Source organism: Sorex fumeus, unplaced genomic scaffold (genome assembly GCF_029834395.1).
Source record: "Sorex fumeus unplaced genomic scaffold, SorFum_2.1 ptg000019l, whole genome shotgun sequence".
NCBI classification, from domain to species: Eukaryota; Metazoa; Chordata; class Mammalia; order Eulipotyphla; family Soricidae; genus Sorex; species Sorex fumeus.
Genome location: NW_026606076.1, coordinates 7133680 through 7156138, shown reverse-complemented (window position 1 = coordinate 7156138; position 22459 = coordinate 7133680).

Below are 22459 nucleotides of genomic sequence, written 5' to 3'. Positions count from 1 at the left end.
GTAACCCCAGGGCAAATTCGAGCACCACTGTTCCAGTGAGCACTGTAGAGAGGATCATCTGAACACAGACTTGTAAGATTCAAAAGACTATCCCTGGGTGTAGCAAAAAACACTGCATGCTCACCGCTGCACCCCCACAGCACAGGACCACTAGGATTGAGAACTCGACAGTCCATATAGACAACTACTCAGAGCAGTGCATGGCATGTGTGCCTGTAGGAACTCACTGCTCAGGACGGCCCCAAATCCCGCTCAAAGAAGGTAGAAGTTTCTTGACCATAACATCTCTACTGGCCTCAGAGATCCTTGCCTCTTTCTCCTTGGGATTGGCGCATGCCCAGAAATCCACACACAAGATTATGTGAATGTAAGACTATATGACTGAGCAGGTAGTCTCTCCAAAGTAGGAAGGACAAAACAGGAGAAAAGCAAGTCTGGAGGCCCAAGTCACTGTAGTTGCCAGGGCCCAAAAGGGGCCAACACACCCCAGGGTGCTCTGAGGCCCGTCACTTGTGAATCCAGAGCAGAGTCAAGAGGACAGCTCATGACAAAAACAATGCAAGAGAAGCCGAAGCAGCAGGTTGGCGTAACAGGACAGCTGTTCCAGGGACAGCACGTGGGACTGGCGATCCCCAACATCCCATATAGTCCCACAAGCACTGCCAGGGGCAATGCCAGAGTGCAGCACAAGGAATGATTGCGAGAATCCTTGCTCTGCCACCCCAAATAAAACAGAAAGCCCAAGATGAAACCTTTGGACCTCCAGCATCCCATTGGTCACCTAGACCTGTCAGGAATGAGCATTGAGTACTGAGCTTTGAGTACTCCTCATGCAACACCGGGTCGGCCCCAAAGCCAAATACAACAAAACAATTGGACACAAAAGGAGCTTCAAACAGCACAATGGGACAGTGCGATCAGAAGTCTCATCTTGGAATTCGTCCAAAAGAAACTCAAAACTGAAGGGCCAGGAAGCCTGGGCATTCCTGGCACCACCTCATGTCATTCTATCTCTCTACTCCTACCTGGGAACGGTTTATCAGAAGCCGTGTCACCATCTTCTCCTGTCACTGTTGTTCTGAGGATCAGCAGGAAGCTCCAGGTGTCGTCTGCTCAGGGAGAGATGAAGAGTCAGGGGTGCTTTGCAGCTTGATGTGAGGGAGCTGAAATTCATGAACCAGAAAAAGACACACCGGTATTGTAGTTAGAAGGCAATAATGTGAACTGGGTGCTTGACTAGATGAACCGACCAATCCTCTGCATCCCATATGGCCCCCAGTAGCGCCAGGGATAATACCTGAGCTTAGAGACTCGAGTAAGTCATGTGCATCTCCGGGTATGTGCCCTCTCTTCCCCCAAAATCTAAAGAAGAAAAATAGCCCCCCAAATACAATTTCATTGGCAAACCTCAGCCACCTGCAAGTCCCCTTCCCCCCATCCCCCGCATGAACCGGGTTCTCACGGCAGACTATGAAGATGACCAGCAACAGGTCTCCTTTCATTAGGTGGAGGGGCTGAAGCTCTGCCCCTCAAATCTGGAGATTCTACAGAAGCGAGCTTAGGGCCGATGGTTCAAACACAGGACTGCTGGGAGGGTTGGGACGGCCAAGCCCCTGGCTGAGTCCCACATTCACCCACTGTTGCCCCATCCTGAGCTGGAGACGATCGTGGCCAAGAGGCCCCCCAGGATCACGCACTCACAACTGTGACCTCTGCACCCTGATACAGCCCCCACTGCACCTCCGAAGCTCTGCATTCCCCTACAGCCTCCACCGCACCTCAGAATCCACCCGGATGTCAGGGAACAACTGAAAAACCAGCACAAAAATGCCCCCCAATCTGGCTCAGCCCCTCCGCTCACAGTGTGGAAATGGGAAGGTGTGGGGTGCTCATAGGAGGCTGCTCGAATTCTGCCACAAAATACACCTTCAGAGTCCCCCTTTCTGGATCACTTAATCACTTAACTTCCCGTTAGTCGTCGATTTGCTCGAGCGGGCGCCAGTAACGTCTCCATTTGTCCCTGTCGCGTGCTAGTGTAGCCCAATGGCATCTCTTCGCTCCGGGAACATGGAGGGCCTCAAGCCGATCGTTCATGACCTTGACAAAGAAGTCTGACCATCTGGTAGGTGGGCGGCCACGCGGTCTCTTGACATCCCGTGGAATCCAATCAGTAACAGCTCTAGTCCAACGGTCGTCTTGAAATCTCATTACGTGACCAGCCCATCTGATTTTCGACACCTTGGCAAATGAGACAGCGTCCCTGATCCTTGATCGTCGACGGATGTCAGAACTCCGGATTCGTTCTCTCATTTGAGTGAAACGTGATATTCCAAGCATAGCTCTTTCTATTCTTCTTTGGGAGACCTGAATGGCGTTCTCATCTTGTTTGCGTAGGGCCCAGGTCTCTGAGGCATATGTTAATGCAGGAAGAACAGTGGAATCAAAGAGATGTTCCCGGAGCCGGAGGTTCTTCGTCCTCTTAGCTATTTCTTCGACGTTCTTGAAGGCGTTCCAAGCCGCTCTCTTCCTCCTGCGCAGCTCGGGTGCCAGGTCATTTGTCATGTTGACCTCTCGACCTAGGTACACATAGCTGTTGCATTCGGAGATGGTCGTTCCATTGAGAGCGAATGGGGCGTCAGGAACAAGGCTGTTTCTCATAAACATTGTCTTCGTAAGATTCAGCTGTAGTCCTACCTTTCCACACTCACGGTCAAAGTCGGCCAGCATTTGTGCCGCTTGGCTGATGTTTGGTGTTATTAAAACAATGTCATCAGCAAAGCGGAGGTGGTGTAGTTGCCGACCATCTATCTTCACTCCCATTTTTTCCCATTCCAGTCGTCGCATGATGTTCTCGAGGGTGGCACTGAAGAGTTTTGGTGAAATGGTATCACCCTGCCGCACCCCTCTCTTGACATCAACGATCACTTCTTTGTAGAATGGTGAGATCCTGGTAGTGAATCCGCAATACAGCTCACGGAGGATCCTGATGTATTGGGCTTGAATGCCCTGATTGGCTAGGGCTTCAATGACCGCTTCCGTCTCAACAGAATCAAAGGCCTTCTTTAAATCAATGAACGTTAAGCAGAGCGGCATCTTGAACTCCCGAGAAACCTCAATGAGTTTGGTTATTGTGTGGATATGGTCGATGGTGCTGAATCCTTTGCGGAACCCTGCTTGCTCACATGGTTGTCCTTCATCTAGTGTTCTGCCAATCCTATTCAGGATGACTCGAGTGAACAACTTGTAGATGACAGACAATAGGCAGATCGGGCGATAGTTGCCAATGTCATGGATGTCTCCCTTCTTGAACAGTAGTACGGTCCTGCTGGTTTTCCATTGAGATGGAACCTTGCATTCAGACAGGTAGCGAGTGAAGAGCCGAGCCAGTGTATTGATGAGTACTGACGGCAGGTTCTTCAGGTGTTCAGGTCTGACCTTGTCTGGGCCGGGTGCTGTTTGCTTCTTTACTGACGAAATGGCGTGTCGGATTTCGGAAGGGAGAACGTTGGGAACGACATATCCATCCTGTGGAATTTGGTATGTCGGCAAGTGGACATGGCTATCGAAGAGATTTGAGTAGAAGTCATGGATAATCTTCTCCATTGCCGTTCTGGAGGATGTGATGAATCCATCAGGACGTCGGAGGGCAGTCATCTTGGTCTTATAGTTGGCGAAGGACAGGCGGGCTTTACGAATACTTTTCCCGGCTTCTGCCGCATCTACCAGTACTTCTGCTCTTCTCTCTTTGAGGTCTTCCTTGATCGCATCTCTGCACTGCTTTGCGAGCTCGGACGTTAGCTTGCGGTTGCCTGAGGCATGCGCCAAACCACGCTGGCGAATTAGCTCAAGAGTTTTCGAAGATAGGCGACTTTTTGTGGCTATCTCTCTCTTGGCGTTCCTCGCACATTCATGGAGGTGCTGAACCAGTCGATCGTATTCCTCGTCAATGTTGTCAACAATGGCATCTTCCCATGTTGCCGCAATAGTACCAAAGAGTTCCCAGTTGGTGGTCGTTCTGGGAGTTCTCTTTTTGAACTTTGCAGCCCTTTCTCCCCGCTCTGTGAAGTAGAATTTTGCACGAAGGAGACGGTGGTCCGATCCCGTTCGAAATTTTGGGACAACAGCGACATCAGTCAGGCAAAACCGTCGATTGAATATGATGTGGTCTATTTCGTTGTGGAATCGTCCACCGGGAGACTCCCATGTCCATCGTTTAGATTCTGCCTTCTGGAACTGTGAGTTACCATGAATGGTCTTGGTCGACATGATGAACTCAGACAGTCTCTCACCCTGTTCGTTCCATTCTAGGCCATGGGTTCCGATGTGAAGTTCTTCAGCTGATCTTCTCGGTCCTATCTTGGCATTAAAATCACCCACAATGATCTTGTAGAAGGTGTGGTCTTCTTTATAGAACTTCTCTAGCTCCATGTAGAACACTACTTCCACTACCCAGCCGTCGCCACACTCCAGGACGCTTTCCGGACCCGCGCGGCCGCAAGCGGCCGCGCGACACATCATAAGACACTAAATACCCGTCTTCTGGAATTGTCGTACCATATTTGATAGGGTTCAAATATGGTAACACCTACAAGGGTGATTAGAGGTCACCCCAAAAGCCTCTATACCTCTCGGAAAGACTGGCAAGCTACCGAGAGTATTCCGCCCGCACGGAAGAGCCTGGCAAGCTATCCGCTGTGTATTCGATATGCCAAAACCAGTAACTACAACTGGTCTCATTCACCTGACCCTGAAGGCTTCACCGACATGGCAGCACTGAGAAGGATGAGAAAGGAGAGGCCGACAAAATCTCAAGGCCGACCTAGGCTGCCACAACGAAGGAAGACAAAAATGATCGTCTGTACTTTCAATGCACGTACGCTAGCATCAGATGCATCCATCGAGGACCTGATGGTACAAGCGCGAATGATAAAGTACGACATCATTGGTCTGACCGAGACAAGAAGACACGAATCTCACCATGCCGTTTTCGACACTGGAGAAGAATTGTTCCTCGGAACATGCGATAAAAGAGGTGTTGGAGGCGTCGGTGTCCTTGTCAACACAAACTTGGCCAAGAGCATTGATTCATTTGAATGCCTAACAACCCCTTTCTGGATGGAGCGCAAATTTACTTGTCCTTTGCCAATTGAGCAAAAGCCCCAGTGTCTATGTCAGGGATGGAAAATGAACCATGACATTTATGACATCACTTATGACATCACTTCCGTTTCCATTAGGTACCTAAAAGAGCCAGAGACTAGGCATTGAGAACCTTTTTGCCACCCAGGTGAATCTGTGCTGCAAGGGGGATGGACTCGAATAAAGGAGTGGAGAGGCAAAAGCTGGACTGGTCGGTCACACACTGGGGCCTGGGGGTAAGGAGAAGTCCCCTGATCCTGCATTGTCACCTAACATCGAACCAATGATATCTAAACACAGAATGTTACCCTGACTCTTGTCAAATGATCCCTGAGCTCAGAGACAAGAGTAAACACTGCGCACTGTAGGCTGCGGTGAAAAATATAACAAGAATAAAGGCAAATTCTACCGAAGGGGGGGAAAAATGATTGTACAAAGACAAATTCGAGAGTGAAACACTAAAAGAGTCAAATTTCTCGTCCTTAAAAATCCCCTATTCTACACATTCTTCTCAAGCGTACATGGAACATTCTCCAAGATAGACCACATGCTGAGAAACAAAACATATCTCCATAAAATTAAGAAGATAGAGATCGTATCAACAATCTTCTCAGACCACAATGCGCTTAAATTAGAAGTAAATCACACACAAAAACAGAAAACTAAATCAAACACCTGGAAATTAAAAAGTGCGCTATTGAACAACGAGTGGCTTAGAATGGAAATCAAAGAGGAAATCAAAAGATTCCTAGAAACGAATGAAAATGAGGACACGAGTTACCAAAACTTATGGGACACAGCAAAAGCTGTCTTAAGAGGAAAGTTTATAGCTCTACAAGCATTCCTCAGAAAGGAGGAGCGAGCCCACATAAATAAACTAACCTCACAGCTTAAGAGCTTGGAGAAGGACCAACAAAAGGAGCACAACCCGAACAGGAGGAAGGAAATAATAAAACTCAGAGCAGAGATTAACGAGATGGAAACCCAAAAAACAATCCGAAAGATCAATGAAACCAAGAGCTGGTTCTTTGAGAAAATTAACAAGATCGATAAGCCTCTAGCAAAACTCACAAAGAAGGGGAGAGAGAAAACCCTAATAAACCGAATCAGAAATGAAAATGGGGTCATTACAACAGAAACTACAGAAATTCAAGGGATCCTCAGGGAGTACTTTGAGAAGCTTTATGCCATGGAACATCAAAACCTCGAGGAAATGGATAAATTCCTAGACTCCTACAGACTCCCAAGGCTGAACCAAGAAGACCTGGAATACCTGAACAGACCTATCACCATCAAGGAAATTGAAATGATAATAAAAAGTCTCCCCAAGCACAAAAGCCCTGGCCCGGATGGATTCACTAGTGAATTCTTCCAAATCTTTAAAGAACACTTACTCCCAATCCTCTTTAAGCTTTTCCACGAAATTGAAATATCAAAAACACTTCCGAATAGTTTCTACGAAGCAAATATCACACTGATACCAAAAGCAGACAGAGATACCACAAAGAAAGAGAATTACAGGCCGATATCCCTGATGAACACAGATGCAAAGATCCTCAACAAACTACTAGCAAATAGAATCCAACTACTCATCAAAAAGATCATACACCATGACCAAGTAGGATTCATCCCAGGGATGCAAGGATGGTTCAACATTCGGAAATCAATCAACATAATCCACCATATCAACAAAAGAAAAGATAAAAAGCATATGATCATATCAATAGATGCAGAGAAAGCATTTGACAAGGTCCAACACCCCTTTATGATGAAAACCCTAGCCAAAATGGGTATAGAGGGGACTTTCCTCAACATAGTTAAAGCCATCTACCACAAGCCTACAGCAAGCATCATCCTCAATGGGGAAAAACTGAGAGCCTTCCCTCTAAGATCAGGGACGAGACAAGGATGCCCACTCTCTCCACTGCTGTTCAATATAGTACTGGAAGTACTTGCAATAGCGATTAGGCAAGAAAAAGATATTAAGGGCATTCAGATAGGAAAGGAAGAAATCAAGCTCTCACTATTCGCAGATGATATGTTACTATACTTAGAGAACCCAATAACCTCCACCAAAAAACTCCTAGAAACAATAGACTCGTATAGTAAAGTTGCAGGCTATAAAATCAATACCCAAAAGTCCATGGCTTTCCTATACGCAAACAGTGAGAGAGAAGAAAGCAACATGAAAAAAACAATCCCGTTCACAATTGTGCCCCCAGAAAATCAAGTACCTAGGAATCAGCTTAACTAAGGAAGTAAAGGACCTGTACAAAGAAAACTACAAAACGCTACTTCAGGAAATAAAAGAGGACATAAGGAAATGGAAAGATATCCCCTGCTCATGGGTCGGGAGACTTAACATTGTCAAAATGGCAATACTACCGAAAGCATTGTATAAATTCAATGCAATCCCTATAAGGATACCCATGACATTCTTCAAAGAAATGGAGCAAACACTCCTGAAATTTATATGGAACAATAAGCCCCCACGAATAGCTAAAGCAATTCTTGGGAAAAAGAAAATGGGAGGAATCAACCTCCCTAACTTCAAACTCTACTACAAAGCAGTAATAATTAAAACAGCGTGGTACTGGAACAAAAGCATAACTGCAGACCAATGGAACAGGGTTGAATACACTGACATCTCCCCTCAATCATATGATCATCTAATCTTTGATAAAGCTGCAAGAAATGTGAAGTGGAGTAAGGAAAGCCTCTTTAACAAATTGTGCTGGCATCACTGGACAGCTACATGCAAAAAAATGGGCTCAGAACTCTGCCTAACACCATGTACAAAAATAAGATCAAAATGGATTAAAGACCTCAACATCAGACCAGAAACCATAAGGTACATTGAAGACAAAGTTGGCAAAACCCTCCATGACATTGAGGCTAATGGTACTTTCAAAGATGCCACGCCACTGGCCGAGCAAGTAAAAACAGAGATAGATAAATGGGACTATCTTAAACTAAGAAGCTTCTGCACCTCAAAAGAAACAGTGACCAAAATACAAAGACAGTCTACAGAATGGGAAAGGATATTCACTGAATACACATCTGACAAGGGGTTGATAACAAGGATATACAAAATACTGGTGGAACTCCACAAGAAGAAAACATCCAACCCCATCAAAATATGGGGTAATGAAATGAACAGAAACTTTCTCAAAGAAGAAATCCGAATGGCAAAAAAGCACATGAGAAAATGCTCTACATCATTAATCATCAGGGAGATGCAGATCAAAACCACAATGAGATACCATCTCACACCTCAGAGACTGGCCCACATTCAAAAGAACAAAAGCAACTGGTGCTGGCGCGGATGTGGCGAGAAAGGGACACTCCTTCACTGTTGGTGGGAATGTCGACTAGTTCAGCCCTTTTGGAAAACAGTATGGACGTTTCTCAAAAAATTAGAAATTGAGCTCCCATTTGACCCAGCGATACCACTCCTGGGAATATACCCCAGAGAGGCAAAAATGTATAGTCGAAGTGACATCTCCACTTGTTTGTTCATTGCAGCACTGTTTACAATAGCCAGAAACTGGAAGAAACCTGAGTGCCCAAGAACAGATGACTGGTTAAAGAAACTCTGGTACATCTACACAATGGAGTACTACGTAGCTCTTAGAAAAGATGAAGTCATGAAATTTACATACAAGTGGTACAATATGGAAAGTATCATGCTAAGCGAAATGAGTCAGAAAGAGAGGGATAGACATAGAAAAATTGCATTCATCTGGGGGATATAAAGCAACAAAATATGAGATCAATACCTAAGAATAGCTGAGATCAACACCAGGAGGATTACTCCATAACTTAGAGGCCAGCCGGATATTCTAGGGGAAAGGGCAGTTCAGATAGAGAAGGGAACACCAAATGAAAGGTGTTTGGAGGATCCTCCCAGGAGGGGAAATGCATGCTGAAAGTAGACTATGGACTGAACATGATTGCCACTCAATGCCTCTTTTGCAGACCACAACACCCAAAAGGAGAGAGAGAACAAAGGGGAATGCCCTGCCACAGAGGCAGGGTGGGAGGGGGGGTGGGGGGAAATGGGCACTGGTGGAGGGATGGGTATTTGATCATTGTATGACCGAAACTCAGGCACAAAGATTTGTAAATCTACAACTGTACCTCATGGTGCTTCACTAATAAATAAAAAAAAAAAAATCCCCCTATTCTTGGGGCTGGAGAGACGGCACAGCGGGTAGTGTGTTTGCCTTGCACGCGCCCAACCCGGGTTCGATTCCCAGCATCCCATATGGTCCCCTGAGCATTGCCAGGAGTAACTCCTGAGTGCTAAGCCAGGAGTAATCCCTGTGCATCGCCAGCTGTGATCCAAAAAAAGAAAAAAAATCCCCTATTTTTGATCTATAGCACAGCAGGTAGGGCGTTCACCTTACAAGCGGCCAACATGGCCGACCCGAGTTCGATTCCTCTGCCCCTCTCGGAGAGCCCGGCAAGCTACCGAGAGTATTCGATATGCCAGACACAGTAACAACAAAGTCTCCAATGGAGACGTTACTGGACCCGCTCGAGCAAATCGACGATCAACGGGAGGGCCTTTACCTTTACCTTTACCTTTACCTCTGCTACAGAAACTCACAATTTCTCCTGAATCCCTATTGTTCTTTCAGCATTGTTTGTGCATATATATGTGTATATATGTGTGACTTTGTGTGATTTTTGTTTCGAGGTCACAACCGGGATATTCAGGGCTTACTCCTAGCTCTACACGCAGGAATCACTCTGGTACAGACCATATGGGATGGTGGGGATAGAAGCTGGGTCGATTGTTTGGATGGTTAAGTCCTTACTCACTGTACTATGGCTCCGGCCCTAAGTAAATGTGCTCCTAGCATACCCAGGGTGATCCCTGAGCAAAAAAAAATAAAATAAAATAAAACTCCTGAAAAACCAAAACTTTCTTGCTTAAAAAAACAAAACCCTCTACCCTGGTTGGATTCTAATTCTAAACAATTTAGGTTTAACATTGGTTCATCATTTCTCCTCTGCTACAAGGAGCTGAGGCTTACTGATTAACACCCATCCCAATCACTCCCATTTCCTTAGTATTCATCTTTAACTTCTCTGTGCTCTGCTTCCACTAAACGTTAATCACCCATTTCCCATAACCACAACCTGTGAATTTTAAAGTCAGATTCTTCAGAGATCTCTGGATTTTGTATTTGGAAGTGAAATGTTGGCTTTCTCTTTCCTTTATATCCTCTACAGTTCATTTTAGACAAATATCTTTTTTGCTCCTGGACAAGGACCAGTGCAGTCCCAGGTTGGGAAGATTGTGCTGGGACAATTGGGATGGCCATGCCCCCAACCCTCAGCTTTGTATAGACAAAGGAAGGCAATATTATGCTTTTGTAACTTCAGAGTTAATTGACTGCAGATAGTATATACTCTTGGGCATTGTCATGTTCATGAGACTTAAGCCTCAGTTGCCCTTTTTCTTAGCACCCAAAAGCAAGATACTGGATGGACCCAGGAGAGCTGTGAGCTACCCTGGCATTGAAAAGGGACAGGTAAGCACCATAACAAATTCCATTATGACACAAACATAAGCAACTGGATAAGGATCCTGCTGTGGTTAGGAAGGACTAACCTGTCCTGGGGAGTGTAGTCTGGGTACTATAGGAAATATCCCCAATAGAGACACCCTATAAACTTAATAGATATCTTACTGTGTCCATTCAAAATGAACAGAACGAGTAAGTGTAAATTTAAGATGACTGTTTCAATGAATATTAACTAAGCAAAGAAAAAACATGTCCTTAGAGAAAATCCTGCCTTTGAGCTGATCTCTCCGTGGAGTTAGATTTTTGGCTTAGAAGATTCCCCTGAGGGAAGAGCTTTACATCCTGATTGTACAACCACATCTCTGTGTATTTGCTACCCCTAACTCTGTGGGATGGGCTGGAGAATAAAGGCTGTGAAAGACAGGTCAGGAGAGGGAATGAGGAGCAGTGGGAGACTGGTACACGTACGCAGGAGAACGGAATAAAGAGCAACTCATCACTGTGAGTCCACAACATAAAATGTGGGGGTGCGGTGAGGTGTTGGTGGTCCAGCGCTGCCTCCTCACCTCCTGAGCCCCTCCCAACAGAGAAAGAGAGACAGGGAGACAGAAAATCACAGCCTGATGATGAAAATGGCCTGTTTATTGCAGAACAGCTACCATTCGGAGAGAACATCTGAGGGGACATGAGGTAAGGACATAGGAATGACTGATCATTCACGCAGATAAACATTTGGCAGAGGAAATTCTCATGGGAAGATTCACCCAAGGAGACACTCTGTCTCTTATCTTTTCCTCTAGTTGTAAAAGTTATCAACACTTGTAGTTGTTTGGATAAACACAGTAAGAGACAAAGATCCCAACACTTAGTTCTCTGGGCTTTGACAGCAAATAAGGCTCGTTAAAATTTTTTTTTTTTGCTTTTTTGGGTTACGTCCGGTGATAAAAGGGGTTACTCCTGGCCCTGCACTCAGGAGTTACTCCTGGGGATGCTCAGGGAACCATATGGGATGCTGGGAATCGAACCCCGGTCGGCCACGTGCAAGGCAAACACCCTACCCGCTGTGCTATCTCTCCAGCACCCAGAGCAAATAAGGCTTTTAACACTTACTTCTCTGGGCTCTGAGACCAAGCAAGGCTTTTACTGTAAATCCCGGACTAAGTCTTCAAGCCAGTTCACCTTGTCCTTCCCCATGGGGATCCTGTCTCTAACGTTGTAACAGTTTGCATCAAGACCATGCATACGTGCTTTCATGAATGTTCCATTTCGAAACAAGGATAGTTTTCCCCCTTGCCCCGGGTCCATGCAAGTCCCACGGCAGAACCTCCCTTTTGGGGTGTTAGGAACTACAGCAACTGAAGCCCGAGTCAAGTAATTATGACCAAGCAATTATGCCCTGGAGTAGATATACTTGAGTCCATCAACTCCCAAATATTATGAGTATAAACATTAATGGTCTTTCTGTGTTTAACCAAAGAACAGTGCTGTAGAGTAAAAACATAAAAAAGCTATAGGGGAAACAGGGAAGCAGGTACAAATACACAGCCACTTCAACTACAAAGCAGTACAAATACAACGTTGAGAATTACCAGAAAGTTATGGTTTATAAGTAATCAAGACTGACCTGGGGAACTGAGACAACGCGAGGGAAAATACAAAGGAAATGTTAAAGATAATCTTTAACTAAATTAGGGATGTTAGCAAGGACATGATAAGCTTCTCTGGGAGGAGGAAAAGGGGCAATTCACAGATGAAGCCTAAAACATTGTTAAGTTAATATCCAGCAGATCACCAAGAGCCTGGCCCGTTTCCTTCTTCGATCCTCTGTCACCCTTCACCGGCCAGGGTGGGGAGATCAATCATTGCCACCAAATGCACGCAGCTCATGTCCATACATTATTTGAACACAACTCTCAGTACTCAGTGTAACAGCCGAATTTTGCCTGATCAGATGAAGAGTCGGGGTGCAATTTTCAACTTGATTTTAGGATACAGAAATTCTACGTTAAAAAAAACAACAATGTGGAGTCAGAGATAGTAAGCTGGGAGGGGCGCTTCCCATGCTGACCCCGATAGATATTCGGCATCTCACATGACCCACAAAAAACTTAAAAAAAAAAATTCCAGAGTGCTGCTCCTGAAGTAAGCCCTGAGATTCCACTTATGTGCCCAAAATACAAACAAAAATAGCCCCAAAGTAAATTTTCATTTGCAAATCGCAACCACCCTAGAACCAGGCCCAAGGAATGGTCTGGAAATCAAGGCTACTAATGAATAGTGACGGAGGGCTACAGTGTCATTTGCATTAGGGAGCTGCCCCCCTGCCCCTCAAAAATGAACAGTCCTTTTATAGTTTTGGAGGTACCACCGGCGATATGGACGAGGAACTTGACTCTGCGCTGAGGCACCCGTCCTGGTCGAGCTTGGAGGTCGATCTTGGGTGGGCCAGGTGCAAAGCAAACGCCCATAACCACTGTGCTATCTCTCCGGTCCTCTAAGAGAATCTGCAGCTTTTGCAGCAGGGAGCTCCTGGCCAATGCGTCCAGGACAGGGCCCAGCACATCCCCGAGCTGGGAGGGTAGTGACGGCCCAACGCCCCCCTCCCCCCCCCCCCGGACTCGGCCCAGCGCCCACCCGCCACCACCCTACGGCGGAGCTGCAGGGGATCACCAGAACCACACACTCACACCCGCGACCCCTGCAACCCGGCACAGCCTCCACTGCACTCACCAAAGCTCCGCATCCCCCACCAAACCCTGGCAGGCTCAGGAACCACCTGGATATTGGTTGAAAAATGAGTTTAAAAGTGTCCTTAGAGCTGGCTTGGCCCCGCCCCAGTGCAGACACCGGGAGGCGCAGGGCGGAGCGCTCACAGGAGGTCACTGGTGTACTGCCATGAAATCGGCCTTCACAGACCCCTTCCACATGGGACAGCCTCTTCTCCCTTCACCTGCATAACAAATGTGTAAGGTAAATGTGTAAGGCTCCTTGGCTGCAGCGAAAGCACAGTGGATACGGTGTTTGCCTTGTACGCAGTTGACCCAGGTTCAATCATCTGGATCTATATGGTCCCATTTTGGTGTATAATAGATTGTTAGGATTTTACTGCTTCCAAAGTGTAAGTCTCAAAACATTTACCCTCAATGTTTGTGTAAATCCAATGGAAAACTGAATACAATGAGTGCAGATATGCTACAGTGAGTGATGTGCTTCCTTGCATGTGGCTGACCTGGACACAAATTATGGGCAGCACAGCGGGATGTGACTCCCAGAACATAACACAGAAGGCCCTGATGAATGGAGGTTTGTCTGTCTATCCAACCTCAAAAGGGCTCACTACAGCATCCTGGTTGATCTCTGCCATGATCCTCTGAAAACCAGGGCCTCTGAGCCAAGTCAGAGTCACGGCAAAGAATGAAACCATGGTGGGTCTTAACAGTACCCAGCAAAATGCAATGTCTGTACCTATTTACTTCTTATTTAATTCCTTCCACCTTGCTTTATCACTAAGAACCATTATTTACCAATTAACATACTGGGAACTCCACATGCCAGGACATTGTCATAACCGTGGGGCAGGGGATAATCAGCAAGTACCTTTCACCTAGGTACTAGTATCACAGGAAGCTTTCACACATAACAGGATTATTTCACTCCTTACAGTCCTTTTGTATCAATCCCCCACCCACTTGTTGAAACTAAAATTGTTTTACCTCAGGGCCCTGTTCTGACGCCGACCATTGTTATTATGGAAGTGACTGATCCGGCATAACTTTTATATTTACTAAAGCTGGAGGTAACATGAAGGCCTTCCTATATTCCTTATCTACAGGATTTTCTCCAGGATTCACTTTAAAGCCGCAGGTGCGAATAATGGGCTTTCCACGTTCTTACATAAATATATATATTCTTACATATATAAATATGTATAGTTATATATAGCTTCTCTCCATTGTGAATTCTCCTATGCATAAGGCCCAAGGATCCAGGAAAGTCCTTCCCACACTCCTGACAGATATAAGGTTTCACTGCAAAATGACTTTTCACATGCGAAGTAAGGGCTGAAGACAAACTGAATCAAAATCTTCCTTCAGTCATTTCATATATAAGGCCTCAATCCAGGATAAATTTTTCTCATACAGCAAAGCTTGAGGATTGAGCAAAAATCTTCCTACACCCCTACATATGTTTTCTTCGAGTATGAATTTTCCTATGTTTAATAAGGAGTTTGGGGAAAGTGAAGGCTTTTCCAAAGTCTTTATAAACATAAGGTTTGTGTCCAGTATGAAAATTTCAGTGTCACAAAAGGACTGTAAATAAGCAAAGGCCTTGCCAAACTCCTTGCATATATATATATATATATATATATATATATATATACATATATATGGATTCACTGCAATGTGCGTTTTCTTATGGACAAAAGTTTGAATAGTATAAGGTATGAGGTATGAGGATCCATTGAAGGCCTTCCCACAGTCCTTACACTTAAACGGTTTCTCTCCTGTGTGGATGTTCACATAGTCCAACCGGGGTCATGCTGGACTCAAAAGTTTGTCCTCAGTGCTTACATTTCTGGGGATTCTGTTCAATATGGGCTTCTATGGGAAAGTGATGGTGCTGAGGACAAGGGAAGAGTGATCTTCTGATCACCCTCAGAAGACATCCCACCTGTCTCGGCATCCCTGTGGGGATGAGGGCCAAATTTCTCACTTGAGCCTTTATCACAGTGTGCAGGAAGAGACATTCCACCAGGGCTGGCTGCTTCCATGTAGAACAGCAGAGAAGGATTCCAATTATTAGTCTATGCCATGAGAGTTTTCATGTCAAAAGAAATCAAGCTCTGCAGGTACGTAGCTGGTAGAATACGGGACAATGAGTTTCTTGGGGAAGTAATAAATCCAGATGGGGATGAAAGCAATGACTCCGAAGCCAGCCCTGGGGATTAAGAGAGGAACTGGCCTAGTAGAAACCCAGAGAGCTGTAGCCATGGAACAGGACCAAAGGCTGGTAAGAACATCAGAGAGCAAGGTCCAGCCAACGCTCTACCCCTTGACAACACGCGAGCAGTGGACTCTCAGCTACAAAGAAAACCCCAGGAGGCAGTTTCAGAAACATGATTTCAAACTGAGAGTATCAGGCTAGTACAGTGCGTTGCATGCAGTCAATCTAGGTACAATGTCCAGAATTCCAAAGGGTCCCCTGAGCACCACCTGACTCATAGATGGATGGAATTTTGCTCTATCCAATCATAAATGTTTCCTTTTTTTACCTCTAATATTAGTAAAGTAACACGGGTGGGATCCAGGAATGTGACCAACCTTGTGAGTAATCACAGGTAAACGGAATGGTCTGCTGGAATGTGGGAAGCTTGGGACCTGACCCATATTCTGACTTATAAAAGATTTCATCAAGGCGCCCCTTCCATCCTTTCAAACGACATTCTGTGCACAGTTACGTGCATCTAAACTTTCCAACTGAGACCAGAGCAACTGTAGATCTGGGTAGGGTGTTGCTTGCATATGGTCAACCTAGGTTCAATCCCCAGGAAACTGTAGAGTTTCCCGGAGCGCCATCAGAAATAATACCTGAGTGCAGAGCCAGGAGAAACCACTGAGGATCACCAGGTATTATAGGATAATAGTGGTCTGCCCTTGCTCCCTGGCGGTGAGAGCTTATGTCTGTTGATTGCCCATAACCTTTCAATTACATTTGTCTCCTGATCAGACTTTGACTTTTGAGAAATATTGTCTTTCTCTTCTACTTAATGTCCTTTGCATGGTTAGCTATTTCAAAGCAATTGCTTTTTGTATGGATACAGGAAGACAGTTACAAAGACAAGCCTGAGCTTGAGAGTTGATGGTCTCCAGATAGTATTACATTCTGGACATCTACTCTCTTGACTGAAGCCTCAGTTTCCCTTAATCCCTCGGTCCCCAGAAGAGGGGTCCGATGAGGGACTAGATGGACCCAGGGCAAGTGGTGAGCTAGCTACCCTGGCATCGAAATGGGCCTGGACAAAGTACCATAATGCTTATCTATAAGAGCCTGGTCATGGACAAATTCTGTCATGAAACAAAATGTAATAACTAGACTTGGATGCTGCGGGGATTAGGAGTGATTGATCCGGCCTGAGCACTGTGGTCTGAATCTGTGGTGAGAAGTCCCCAGGAGTGTCACCCACAACCCTAAAAGTGTATATTACTGTGTCCATACAGAATGGTAATCATTAGGAAGTAAAACTAAATATGTCAAATAAGTTGCTGGTCTAAGGAGAGGAGTAACACACCTTAAGGGCTGGTTTTCCTTCATGGGCTGCAGGTGATGGGGAAGTCTGGAAAACCATTTTTCATGGCGCTTCCCGTGGGGAGGTGTGGATTAGGGTCGTGGTGAGAGAAGAAAAACAGCAGTTTCAGGGAGACAGGGGGAATGAAGGAGACTGAGAAAAGAAATGGTCCTCCTCCACCCAGATCCCCTATCTTCCAGTATGTAGATGTTACACCCACCAACTGTCCCCGGTGCCATGTAATCCCACCAATGGCCAAGACCCAGAGACTATAATACCCTGCTCCTGGAAGAGAATAGCGCAGTCTCCTGGCTCCGCGTCTGGCGGTCTTACTGGGGCCCCTTGGAGGAGGGTGTGTTGAGTTTCCCTCCCCGCCAAAAGCAGAGCCCCGGTGAATACCTCTGGCTTGAGCCACAACCATGCTTAAGACCACACTCCACACATTCGGACGAGCCTCACGCATGAAGGAACCGGCAGAGGAACCCAGGTGTGCAGGACCTGGGGCTTAGATCTCCAAGCTGCTCGTATCGGGACTGGGCCTCCTCCACCCAGATCTCCCATCTTCCAGTATGTAGGCGTTACACCCACCAACTGTCCCCGGTGCCGTGTAATCCCATCAATGGCCAAGACCCAAAGACTATACAACAGTGCTCTGGGAAGTGCGTGGCCACACGAAATCTTATTATCTAGTCTTACTCTGGAAAAACTGGCAGGCTACCAGAAGTATCCTGCCCACACCGCAGAGTCTGGCAAACTCCCCATGGTGTATTCATTATGCCAAAAACCAGTAACAATGATGGTTCTCATTCTCCTGACCCTGAAAGAGCCTCAAATGTGGCACTTCTTAAAATCTCAGGGATAGGACGAAGGAGACATTACTGGGGCCTGCTTGAGTCAATCGATGAACAACAGGATGACAATGATACAGTGAGAAAAGAAGAGACACAGAGTTAGAGGACAAGGCTGCAACTTAGAGAGAAGGCTGAGAGATGAGAGTAAGAGTGGCTGGGGAGATTGGAGAGGAGTCACAGAGAGCACGTGGAGAGCGAGTTAGAGAGAGGGTTGGATAGAGCTGGGAGAGACAAGAGACTGAATAAACGGCAACTAATCAGCAACCAGTCTGGTCCTTATTCTACTTTCATCGGTCCAAAGCAACAGCTGTCCAGGGTGGAGAAGTGGCTCGAGAGCACCAAATGAGGACAGTGAGAAAGAGCCGCCAGGAGAGACCGGGAACATCTGTTAACGTGTAAATCTGGTTCAAACTCCCACTTCTCATAGGATGCCCCAAGCCTCCCTGGATTGACTCCTGAGTGCAGAATCAGGAGTAAGTCCAGAGCACTTCTGGCTGTGATCCGAACACAAAAACGCAAAAAGAGAACTTTGGGGGGCTGGAGTGATAGCACAGCGGGTAGGGTGTTTACCTTGGACACGACCAACCAAGGTTTGATTCCCAGCGTCCCAAATGGTCCCCCAAGCACTTCCAGGAGTAATTCCTGAATGCATGAGCCAAGAATAACCCCTGTGCATCACTGGGGGTGACCCAAAAAGCAAAAAAAAAAAGGGGGGGAATTGTGTAGTTAATCAGAAAAAAGAACACAACTTTCTCGACTTAGCAAAGAAGCATTTTTATGATGGCTACAGAGATAGCACAGACCATGAGTTGCTTGTCTGGCACATAGCTGACCAGGGTTCAATCCCTATCACTTCACAGGGTCCCCAAACCGAGCATTATCAATGAGAACAGAGCCGGGGTAAAATCTAATCTCCATTGGGTGAAGCCAACCAAAAATAAATCAATAAATTTAGGTGCCAGAACTATAGTTTGGTAGGGCACTGGCCTTGTACACGGCTGACCTGTATACCCCGGCACCACACTGAGTACCATTTGGTACCTTTTGGCAGCAACCATAGGTATGACCATATGAGCTGACAGTGAGTGGGAGGGCACTTGTCATGAAGGCAAAGGACTTAACTTCACAACCTGAACTGCCAAGGAGTGATCCCGGAGCACTGCTGGGTTTGGCAAAATTCCGCATAGCCAATCCCCCTCCTCCCCAAATAAAGGCAATGAGGCGTTATCTGCCAACAGAAGAGGTGTGAAATCTAGTAATATATTCTGAAAGGTCAGTCCTCTGGGTTTGTTGTTTTGTTTTGGGACCACATCCAGAAATGCTCAGAGCTTACAGGCCAGGTTTTCAGACTATGATTTTACTCCTATGGGTATGTGATTTTATCAAAGAAAAAGAGGATGAAAACTTACACTTAGAGCCATAGTGATAGTACAGTTGGCAGGGCATATTTTCCGTCCCTGTCATCACATACAGTCCCCCAAGCACTGCCAGGAGTGATTCCTGAGTGCCAAGCCAGAAATAACACCTGAGCATTACCGCTGTGTCCCAAAAACAATAAAGAGAAAAAAACAAAAGAAAAATTAAATTTAGCCCAAACGAGATTTTAAAGTGCATAATTTTGCTCAGAGCCTCCAACTCCTTCATTTTCCCCTAACAGCCATCTGTTGAAAGGGCTCAAGAAACTTCACGTGTATGAACTTTCCATGAAGGTATAAACAGGAGAGAGCACACCAGACTGAAGCAGATGCCAGCCACCTGGAAGCCCAGAGGGCCTTCCCTGGTATCCACTGTCCACTAGTCCCCTGAGCACAGAGCAGGGCACAGACCTCAAACACTGCCAGGTGTGGCCCCAAATCTCACCTCACCAGTTCCCCAAGTAGTGAGATTCACACAAGGAGAGGAGCTCAGAGGGTTGACCACCTGATTTACCTTTGGGGGACATGGCATGGCTCCCCCTGCATCTCAGACACACAGACACAAGAGGGGGAGAGTCTCTGACTACCTCCAAGTTTGTAGCAAATGGAGTGGGGGGAAGGAGGAAAAGACAGATGCTCCAACCCCAAAAAGATGCTCAAAGAATGCTCATGTGTCAAGACAAATTCTGGAGTGGGAGGGCTGTTGTCATACCTAGTGATGCTCAGGGGACAATATCACCTAGTGATGTTGTGGCAGGGATAACTCTGGTCACCGCAAGAAAGACAAACACCCTCCTAGCTGTACTACTGCACCATCCCTAAGAGTGAGACATTTAGAACCTATTGCAGCTGGTCCCTGGAACACCCCTTTCTGCAAGTACTTCAACAGCAGGGCACACCCCTGGTCTTGGGAGAGATGGACAGTGGAGATGCTTGGAATCGGGACAGGTGAGGCAGAAATTCTTTTTTCTGAGAAAATGTAATCATATAGGCTTACAAAAGCTAATAAGTTGATAGGGTGCTTTTCTTTCAAGCACCTAAGCCAGGGTCAATATGCAACAGGACATAGGCTCACCCACTCCAGCACTGCTAAAAATGATACATGAATTCAGAACCAAGAGTAACCCCTGAGCACTGAGTGCTGCTGTGGCCAAAAAAGCTAAAATAAATTAAGTAATGAAGACATTTCTGGGGCCGGAACGATGGTACAGCAGGTAGGGAGTTTGCCTTCCATGAGGCCAACCCGGGTGCGATTCCTGAAATTCCATATGGTGCCCCAGCACTGCCAGGAGTGATTCGTGAATGCAAAGCCTGAGTAAACCCTGAGCATCGCTGGGTGTGACCCGAAAAATCCAAGAAAAAGAAATTTCTGTGTAAAGAGATTGGAGACACAGTATAGCAGGTGAGGTGCTTGTCTTGCACTCAGCCAAACAAAGTTTGAATCCCGGCATCCCCTACGGTGCCCTGAGCCCAGCCAGGAGTGATCCCTGAGTGCAAAGGCAGGAGAAGTAACTGAGTCTTGCAGTTGTACTTCCTACAGACTAAATAATTATTTCATTTAAACGCATAAAGGTGTGGTGGCCAATAGTGATCCTAAATTGCATTATTAGAGGGTTTAGGGCACACTCTAGAAGTGCCCAAGCTACTTCCTGCTTTATTCTGCATATTTGATTGCAAGACCCACTGTAGCACTGTTGGGTAACATTGCTTTGTCCTTCAACAAGAAGCTTAGATTTATCTGGTTACACCCATTAATCTGGTTACACCCATCAATCTGGTTACACCCACCACAGTGCTCCAGAGGCACTCCCACTTCCATTGTGTTTACATGTAAACATGTAAACAGTCTTCCCTATGCTCTCCTTCCCACCCAGTTAATCAGCTTTCCCCTTAATCAGACTTTGTTAATTTATAAGATCAGTTTCCCAGAAATCTATGATTTTATATGTATGAGTGAAATATTTCCTTTCTTCTCTCCTTATGCCTTATGAACAGTTTACTTTAAAGTAATATCCTTTTTCTATAGATACAGGAAGACCGTTAACATTATACTTTGTAACTTAGGATTTGATTGGCCTTGAATATTATTCACTCCCGGGCATCTGCTTTCTCGACTTAAGCCTCAGTTGCCCTTAGTTCCTAACACCCCAAAAGCAGGGTCCCGACGAGGGACTGAACGGACCCAGGGCAATCAGTGAGCTACCCTGGCAGCGAAATGGGCCAGGCCAAAGTTCCACGATTCTTAACTATAAGTTAAGAGTTTGATCACAGACAAATGCTGTCATGATCCAAAGGTAACGATGAGACTAGGATCCTGCTAGGGGTGGGAAAGACTATCTGGTCTGAGCACCGTAGTCTGAGATCGAGATGGCCCTAGGAGAGCAATTCTATAAATTTAAGATATTTCTTACTGTATCCATACAAAATAATTTATATTAGGAGAGCCCGGCAAGCTACCGAGTGTAGTCGATATGCCAGACACAGTAACAACAAAGTCTCCAATGGAGACGTTACTGGGCCTGCTCGAGCAAATCGACGATCAACGGGAGGGCCTTTACCTTTACCTTTACCTTTATATTCTTGTATGCTTGTCGGACAAGGAGAGGAGAGGCATGCCCATGGGATTATGCTCTAGGGTGGGTCCTCCTGCTGAGGAAGGATCTGTCCTAGGAGTGGTCTTCCCTGAGTCTAAGATTTCTACCCCTATTGATTTCTACCCCTATTGATTGTGACCACACCTATGTGTAATTGTTCCCCCAATTCCTCATGGAGAGAGGATTTAACTGTACTGTAGGAGTGGGCTGGGGGCAGAAGGAAGAGAGTTCAGAGAGGATCAGAAGGAAGAGTAGGATGAAGGGGGATGGAGAAGGAGAATGAAGTAGCATGGGGGCAGAGACAGAAGGAGAGATGAGGAGAAAATCAGAATAAACTACGACTAATACCTACCTACCAGCCTGGCCCTCGTTCCTTCCTCTGCCTGACCATCGCCATCGACTTCTCCGGGGTGGGAGAAGGGTGAGACTACCGAACGCGGGCGGCGGGAGAGATAGAGCCACCGCCGCTGTGTGTGCCGAGCCCACTTTGTGTGAGCTTACACATAGCACCACCCTGATGCACCCCTCCAGACCGCAACCTGAGTTGCCTTAAAGCTCCACACCTTGGGGCCCATGTGACAGCATAGACAAATGGGCATTTCTTTTGAAGGTGGCCAACCTGGGTTTAATTCTGGGC